Raw genomic sequence first — 7,311 nt, forward strand, 5'->3', positions numbered from 1 at the left:
CCTTTTTGGTGATTGATGACAAACTGGTTGAAGATCTCAACGGGGATAAAAGTGTGTGAGATTTTAAAGGATTAAGATATTGTCTTCATAAGTAGCAAAAGGCTCCCCCTGAAGATGTGCATATATGTATTTTGCTTTTGGAATGCAAATGCACATGGCAGGTTGTACTTGTGGAGATCCTCTTCAACTTATGAAGGCAATTCATCATGCATGATAAGATATAACAAAGATAATGACATGCATAATGAAAAATGGATGTCTGCAATATGACTTTGTGCGGGATTTATCATCGCACATGCGGAATTTATCGTCGCATCACATAGATGACAGAAAAAATAGCAGACGATCATCAAGTTTAAGTGTTACAACTCAAAGAACCCAAATGTATCAAAAGCGAGAGTTGTAAACACTTGGCATAAAGTATAGCAACCACCCATAGGGACCCGCTTGAAGACTATCAACTCATATGCTTCTCCCCTTTTGTCGGTAAGGACCAAAAAGGTTTAAAGACAAAGAGCTTCTAGTCGTTCCCATGAGGAGTAGGTGGTGAAGTAGCAGGGTCGTCGTTGAGGTTTGGTGGTGTAGAAGAACTTGGTGCAGTGTCGATATGCGCTGAAGTTGGAGGTGGTGAAGTATCATCATCTTGGTCATCAATGACTCTGGCATTAACAGTTGCAGCTGAGGAGGAATAGTCAGAGTCTTCAAGTGAGGGAGTCTGACGCAAGACAACATTCCTTGGAGGAGTTGAGTCAAACTTGAATCTTCCGGTGAAGTCATCATCTTGAAGACTAGCTTCAGCACTGAGCAATGTCAAACTCTTCCATGACCTCCGACAGGTTTCATGAGTGACAAAGGCATTCTTGATGGCAAGGTTGTGAATGCGATTGACATCCACCAAGAGGCTTTGCATTTGACGCTTGAGCCAGTCGTGATGCTTATCCCGTTTCTGATGCAAGGCGACGAGAAGCTCTCGGTCATTGAGAACACGAGCTCGCTTCTGAGGCCTTTGAGCAATAGTGCTTTCAGTGGCTTCAGTATGGGCATGGTGAGGTGCACGTGTATTGCCAGCCAAAGGATAAACACGAGTGATGGTCTGAACTCCTTCAATGGGCTGGGTGAAGCTTTGGTGATCAGCATTGTGAAGATAAATTGGCTCCTTGGCAGGCTCGGGGTATATGGCTTCAACTAACATATCAACCTCTAGCAAAAATATCAGATGGTTGCGTGTAGAAGGCTGATAGTAGACAGCTGAATGAAGCTTGATAAGGCGCATAACCCATGGAGCATAGAATTTCAGACCAAAGAGGTCAGAGCCAGATGCAGCCAATTGCCTAATAAAGAAGTCTTGAGCATTGAAGATGATGCCATTGAAGATATAAAAGACCAATGTCTTCATCACTCCTTCAAGCTTCGCTGTAGAAGAATGTCCCTTGATGGGCCATAGAGTTCGCCTTATGATATGATAGATCGTTCGGGGCAGATACTCTAGGTCTTCAACAAAGAATTCTCTTGGGTATTCAGCGTCGCGTGGCAGAGGCTTCATCATGCTCAGCATTTGGCTCATGTTGGGCTCTGGCTTGTGAAAAATGCTCTCCAAGGCATTGCGGTGAAGATGACAACCAGGTTCGAAGAGTTCACCTGGAGTGGGCAGGCCTGTGAGCTCAATGATATCTAGAGCTTTGGCTTCGTGGTGTGTATTGCCTGTCATCCACTCAAGGATCCAAGTCTTTGGATCCCTGTTGTAGCCTAGAATGTGGAGGGTAGCATAGAATTGTAGCATAAGCTCTTCATTCTAATGCTCTTTATCAGTCACAAAGTTCAGGAGACCAGCATCACGGAAATAGTCAAGAGCTTCTTCTAAGCAGGGCAGTCCAGCAATAGCTTCACTGTCTAGACGCATATGGGGAAAGATGCGCCCTTGATCATAGAGAACACAGGAATAATAACTGCACTGCTGATAGCTCCAGAACCGATCAGATGAAATTCTTGGCTTGGAGTAGGGGTTCTTGACACTATCAAAGAAAGTGTTCTGTGCAATGAAGCCATTTGCATTGAAAGATCTTGGTGAAGTTGCAGTACCTGGAAACCTTGGTAGCCTTGGCTTTAGCTTCTGGACCTGAGGCCTGTGCTCTACATGATAGTCAAATTGCGGACCAACAGCAGGTGGAGGAACCAGAATGGGCCATCTGACAGTAACCAACTGACCACGATCAAATGCTTGCTCGATGGTGTGTGGCCTTGGAGGCGGTACAAGAGAAGTGGCAGTGGCATTAACTTCAGGCTGCAGATTTGCATCAGGTGCAGCATTGGCTTCAGGTGCATTCACTTCTGGCACCACATTAGCTTCAGGCGCCACATTAGCTTCAGCCATGACAATGTCATTGGCTTTAGTTGAGTTGTTTGTGGCCGCCTCAGTATTGTCAGCCTCCACTTGAGTAGTTGGAGGGTCGGACACGTTCTCCTCGAGAACAACTTTAGGGTTGGACGAGGGTGTAGCAACACGTTCTTCTTCTTCTCTTGGTTCTTCTTGTTCATTGGCTGATGCAGCCGGAATGTCTTCAGCAGTATTGGCTTCAGACTCTGAGATGTTCGCAGTTGGAGAGGCTTCAGGAAACACTTGTCATGAGACTGAGTGGTGGTGCTCTTCTCCTTATGGAACACTCGAAAGAGTGACTTGTGGCCTTGGTCCTTTGTGAAGCCTGCGAAATGCTGGCGACGCTTGTGGAGATGGAGTTGTCTGGGCCACAAATTCTTCATCATCAAGCACCGGAGTGGTGACTTGAGTTGGGGGAGTACGTGGTGATTCTTCTTGACGGGGGGGGGGGACTTGAGGGTGATCAGCCCAGGAATCATCCTGAGCGATTGGCGTCAAAGGACGACCAATGCCGATGAGCTCGCTGTTCATGAGAATAGGCGATGATACCATGTTGTGCTTGATGTGAGGAAGGACTTCATCATCTTCTACATTGTCTTGGGGACCAATGTCTTCATCTGCGGTGGGGTCGACAGCTGGAATGTCTTCAGCTTCAGGAGCCTCTATGGAAGTAGGCTCATGAACTATCAAGCGACACTCTTGGAGTGCGGACGCAGGGCGAGCAACCAAAATTGGCTCGACGACAAGGGGCTCTATGGGAGCCATTGTTGGGGATATCGCTTATCGGGAATAGTGTCAGACAATTTTGGTTTTCGGTTGGAGACCTTTCCCTGCAAAAGAGAGTTAAGCTTTCTTAGCCACCCACATCTTCAGGGGTGGCTTCGAAGCAATGAGTCTAAGTGCAGCATCTGAGAACTTTGGCTTTGGAGCCCTAGCAAAAAGTCTTGCAGGTGGACAATAGTACTCATAAGAATTAGCAGAATAGTTCTTGGTCTTATGAACATGGCGGTTTAAAGGATCGCGCTCATATTCATAGGCCTGAGTATGGCTTCCCTGCAAAACATTTGCGTTAGTTTGACTCCAGTGAGTCCTCTGTCTGTATGAAGCCTTTGGACCATATGAAGCCTGTGGTCTGTGGTTTGTCTTCTTCACCTGTGGTGTCATGATGACATTCACAGGAAGATTCTCCAAACACCTTTTCGGCACCCGGATCTTCTTCATAGGCGGTCCATTCCTGCAGTTAGTACCAATGTACCTGGCAAACACTTCACCATTCTGATTCTTAAACAGTTTATAGTTTGCATCAAAGGATTCATCAATAACAATGGGGTTAGCACAAGTGAAGCCAGATAGAGTGGATGGATCTGCTGAAGGTTCCTTTGCAGCAACCCATGTGGTTTTGGGGTACTGCTCAGGTTTCCAGTAAGAGCCATCAACATTCATTTTCCTTACGAACCCAACACCCTCTTTCCTAGGGTTTCGGTTCATGATCTGCCTTTTGAGGACATCACAAAGTGTCTGATGCCCTTTGAGACTTTTGTACATCCCTGTTTCAAGCAGTGTCTTCAACCTAGCATTCTCATCAACAATAGCAGTGGTGTCCTCAGCAGAGGGGTTAGTTTCCACATCAACAGTTGAAGATATTGCAACAGTAGCAGCAGTAGAGCATTCAACAACAGAAGTAGTGTTATCACGCTCAATGCATTTAAGACATGGTGGTTCAAATCCTTCCTGAGCTGGACTGATCTGTTCGGCGCGAAGTGACTCATTTTCCTTTTGAAGATCTTCATGAGCCGCTCTCAATTTCTCAAGATCTTGCTTCCTTTGAAGATAATCATAGGAAAGCCTTTCATGAGCTGTTGAGAGCGTTTCATGACGACTTTCAAGTTCCTCATACTTAACGTGAAGATTTTTTATGTCTTCAATTAAGGACTGAGATCAAGTCATTTCAGCGTCCAACAGGTCATCACTTTTGTCTAACAGTTTTTGAATATGTTCCATAGCTTTCTGTTGTTTAGTGACAAGGGAAGCAAGTTTTGCATAGCTGGGTCCAAATTCATCACCAGATTCATCATCACTGGATTCGGATAGATAGCATTCAATTACCTTAGCATCATTTGCCATAAGGCATGATGCAGAAGATGATGATTCTGGTTCAAAAGTCATCGCTTTGAGTGACTCCTTGAAGTCCTTGAACCGAGGATCATGACGAGTTCGATGACCCTCATAGACCTCAGAGAGACGGTCCCAGATGAGCTTTGCATGATCGAGATGCATGACATTCCTAAACTGATTTTGAGATAGACAGGAGCAGATGACGTCCTTCGCCGTGAGGTTGAGAAGAGTGTACTTGCGAATGTCATCAGCTTCCGCCATTTTGCACAGATCAGTCAGACCAATCTCAGTGACGGTCCACAACTCGCTGTTTGTTGCCATGAGGCGCTTCTTCATCATGGCCTTCCACTTGGGATACTCATGACCGTCAAAGATGGGGCATGACACAGTCTTCATACCTGTGGTCGACATAACTGAAACTCCAGGCGGTTAAACCAAAATCACACAGAACAAGGGAGTACCAGGCTCTAATACCAATTGAAAGTGTGTTATATCGACTAGAGGGGGGGTGAATAGGCGGTTTTTATGAAAGTCTTCAAAACATGTGAGTTTCGAAGACAAACGATAGAAATAAACCTATCATCATGCAGCGGAAGATAGACTACACTAGACAGACAATAGTCAAGCATTCAATGAAGTGAAACCATATTGACTAATAGTAGCTAGGCAGTAAGGATCAGGTACACAGTGAAGACAAACAAATAAAGCAAATAGGCACTGACTTTACAAGAGCCAACCGTAAATAAAGAGATGAGAAGGATAGAACCAGTGTGCGTGACGAAGACAAAGGTTTGGTAGACCAGTTCCAACTGCTGTGACAGTTGTACGTCTGGTTAGGGCGGATAGGTATTTAAACCTGAGGACACTCAGTCCCAGACACTTAGTCCTGAGCACACAGCTCAGAACACTTAGTCCTCTCCGTATTCCCCTTGAGCTAAGGTCACACAGACCTTGCCCAATCACTCTGGTAAGTCTTCAAGGTAAACTTCCAAACCTTCACAGACTTCGTTCACCGGCGATCCACAATGACTCTTGGATGCTCAGAACGCGACACCTAACCGACTGGAGGATTTACAGTCCTCAAGTGTAATAAGTCTTCAGATCACACAGACAAGAAGACTTAAGTGATGCCTAACACTCTTTGGCTCTGGGTGGTTAGGGCTTTATCCTCTCAAGGAATTCTCTCTCAAAGGCTTCAAGGTGGGTTGCTCTCAAATGACAAAAGCCGTACTTTAACTCTGAGCAGCCAACCGTTTATGGTTGTAGGGGGTGGGCTATTTATAGCCACTAGGCAACCCGACCTGATTTGTCCGAAATGACCCTGGGTCACTAAGGAACTAACACGTGTTCCAACGGTCAGATTTCAAATACACATGACAACTTTACTTGGGCTACAAGCAAAGCTGACTTGTCCAACTCTGAACAAGATTCGCTCTCATAGTCTTCACTCGAAGACATAGGATTTTGGTTAAGCATCACTTCAGTCATTCTGACTGGTTTTCTTGGACCCCACTTAACAGTACGGTGGTTCCTATGACTCAACAAAGAAGAAAAAAGAACTACGAAAGATCTAAGTCTTCGCGCTCCATAGTCTTCATGCGATGTCTTCTCTTGTCATAGTCTTCAATGTGAATGTCTTCACATACCACCTTTGACTTCAATGTCTTCATACATTTTTAGGGGACATCTCTGGTAGGAAACCGAATCAATGAGGGACTTCTACCTGTGTTATCCTGCAATTCTCACAAACACATTAGTCCCTCAACTAGGTTTGTCGTCAATACTCCAAAACCAACTAGGGGTGGCACTAGATGCACTTACATCCTATCATGCTGGTGGGGAAGACAATGCGAGGTTCTTCCCGCCTGGATGCTTCAGCTGGGGCCACAGTAGGCTTCTTCTTCTTAGCAGCCATCTTGGGGTCGATGCTAGGACGCCCAAGTGCCTTGCGCTTCTCAGCTTCGTTGTAAGCTTGAACACATTTGGCAGCGAGGAGTTTCATGCGCTCTCGAGAATCTTTAGCTTCGTCACATTTCTTGTGAAACGCCTCCTTGAGCTCATGCATCATTTTCTTGAAGTTTTGGATGTCTGTCACACTGAGCTTGGCCATGTGCTTCTTGAACTGAGCCTTTTCATAGTCAATCTTGTGCTTTAGTTCAACTATTATCTGAGCTAGAGCCAGCTCAAGAGCAATGGCTCCATGGAAGGAGACGCTGAGGCCAATAGGGAGCTGAAGATCATCAAAACTGAGGTTTGGGCTATCAAACCACTCGTCAATGAACTTGTTAAAGGATGTCCACATCGAAGAGGGGAAGATCATTGAATATTTCTGCCTCTTGCTTGCTCTTTATTAGCAGCTCAAGAGCATCATCGCCAAGATCGCCGTCACTAGACAGATCAATGGCGTCGTTCTCATTCCTTAGAACTGTTGGGGAACGTAGCAGAAATTTAAAATTTTCTACGCATCACCAAGATCAATCTATGGAGTAATCTAGCAACGAGGGGAAGGAGAGTGCATCTACATACCCTTGTAGATCGCTAAGAGGAAGCGTTCAAGTGAACGGGGGTGATGGAGTCGTACTCGTCGTGATCCAAATCACCGATGATCCTAGTGCCAAACGGACGGCACCTCCGCGTTCAACACACGTACAGCCCGGTGACGTCTCCTACGCCTTGATCCAGCAAGGGGAGAAGGAGAGGTTGGGGAAGACTCCATCCAGCAGCAGCACGACGGTGTGGTGGTGGTGGAGGAGCGCGGGACTCCAGCAGGGCTTCGCCAAGCACTACGAGAGACGAGGAGGGAGAGGGGTAGGGCTGCGCCA

This window comes from Triticum urartu, chromosome 4A, assembly GCF_056163025.1.
Source record: "Triticum urartu cultivar PI428250 chromosome 4A, HENAU_Tu73, whole genome shotgun sequence".
In the NCBI taxonomy this organism is placed as follows: Eukaryota; Viridiplantae; Streptophyta; class Magnoliopsida; order Poales; family Poaceae; genus Triticum; species Triticum urartu.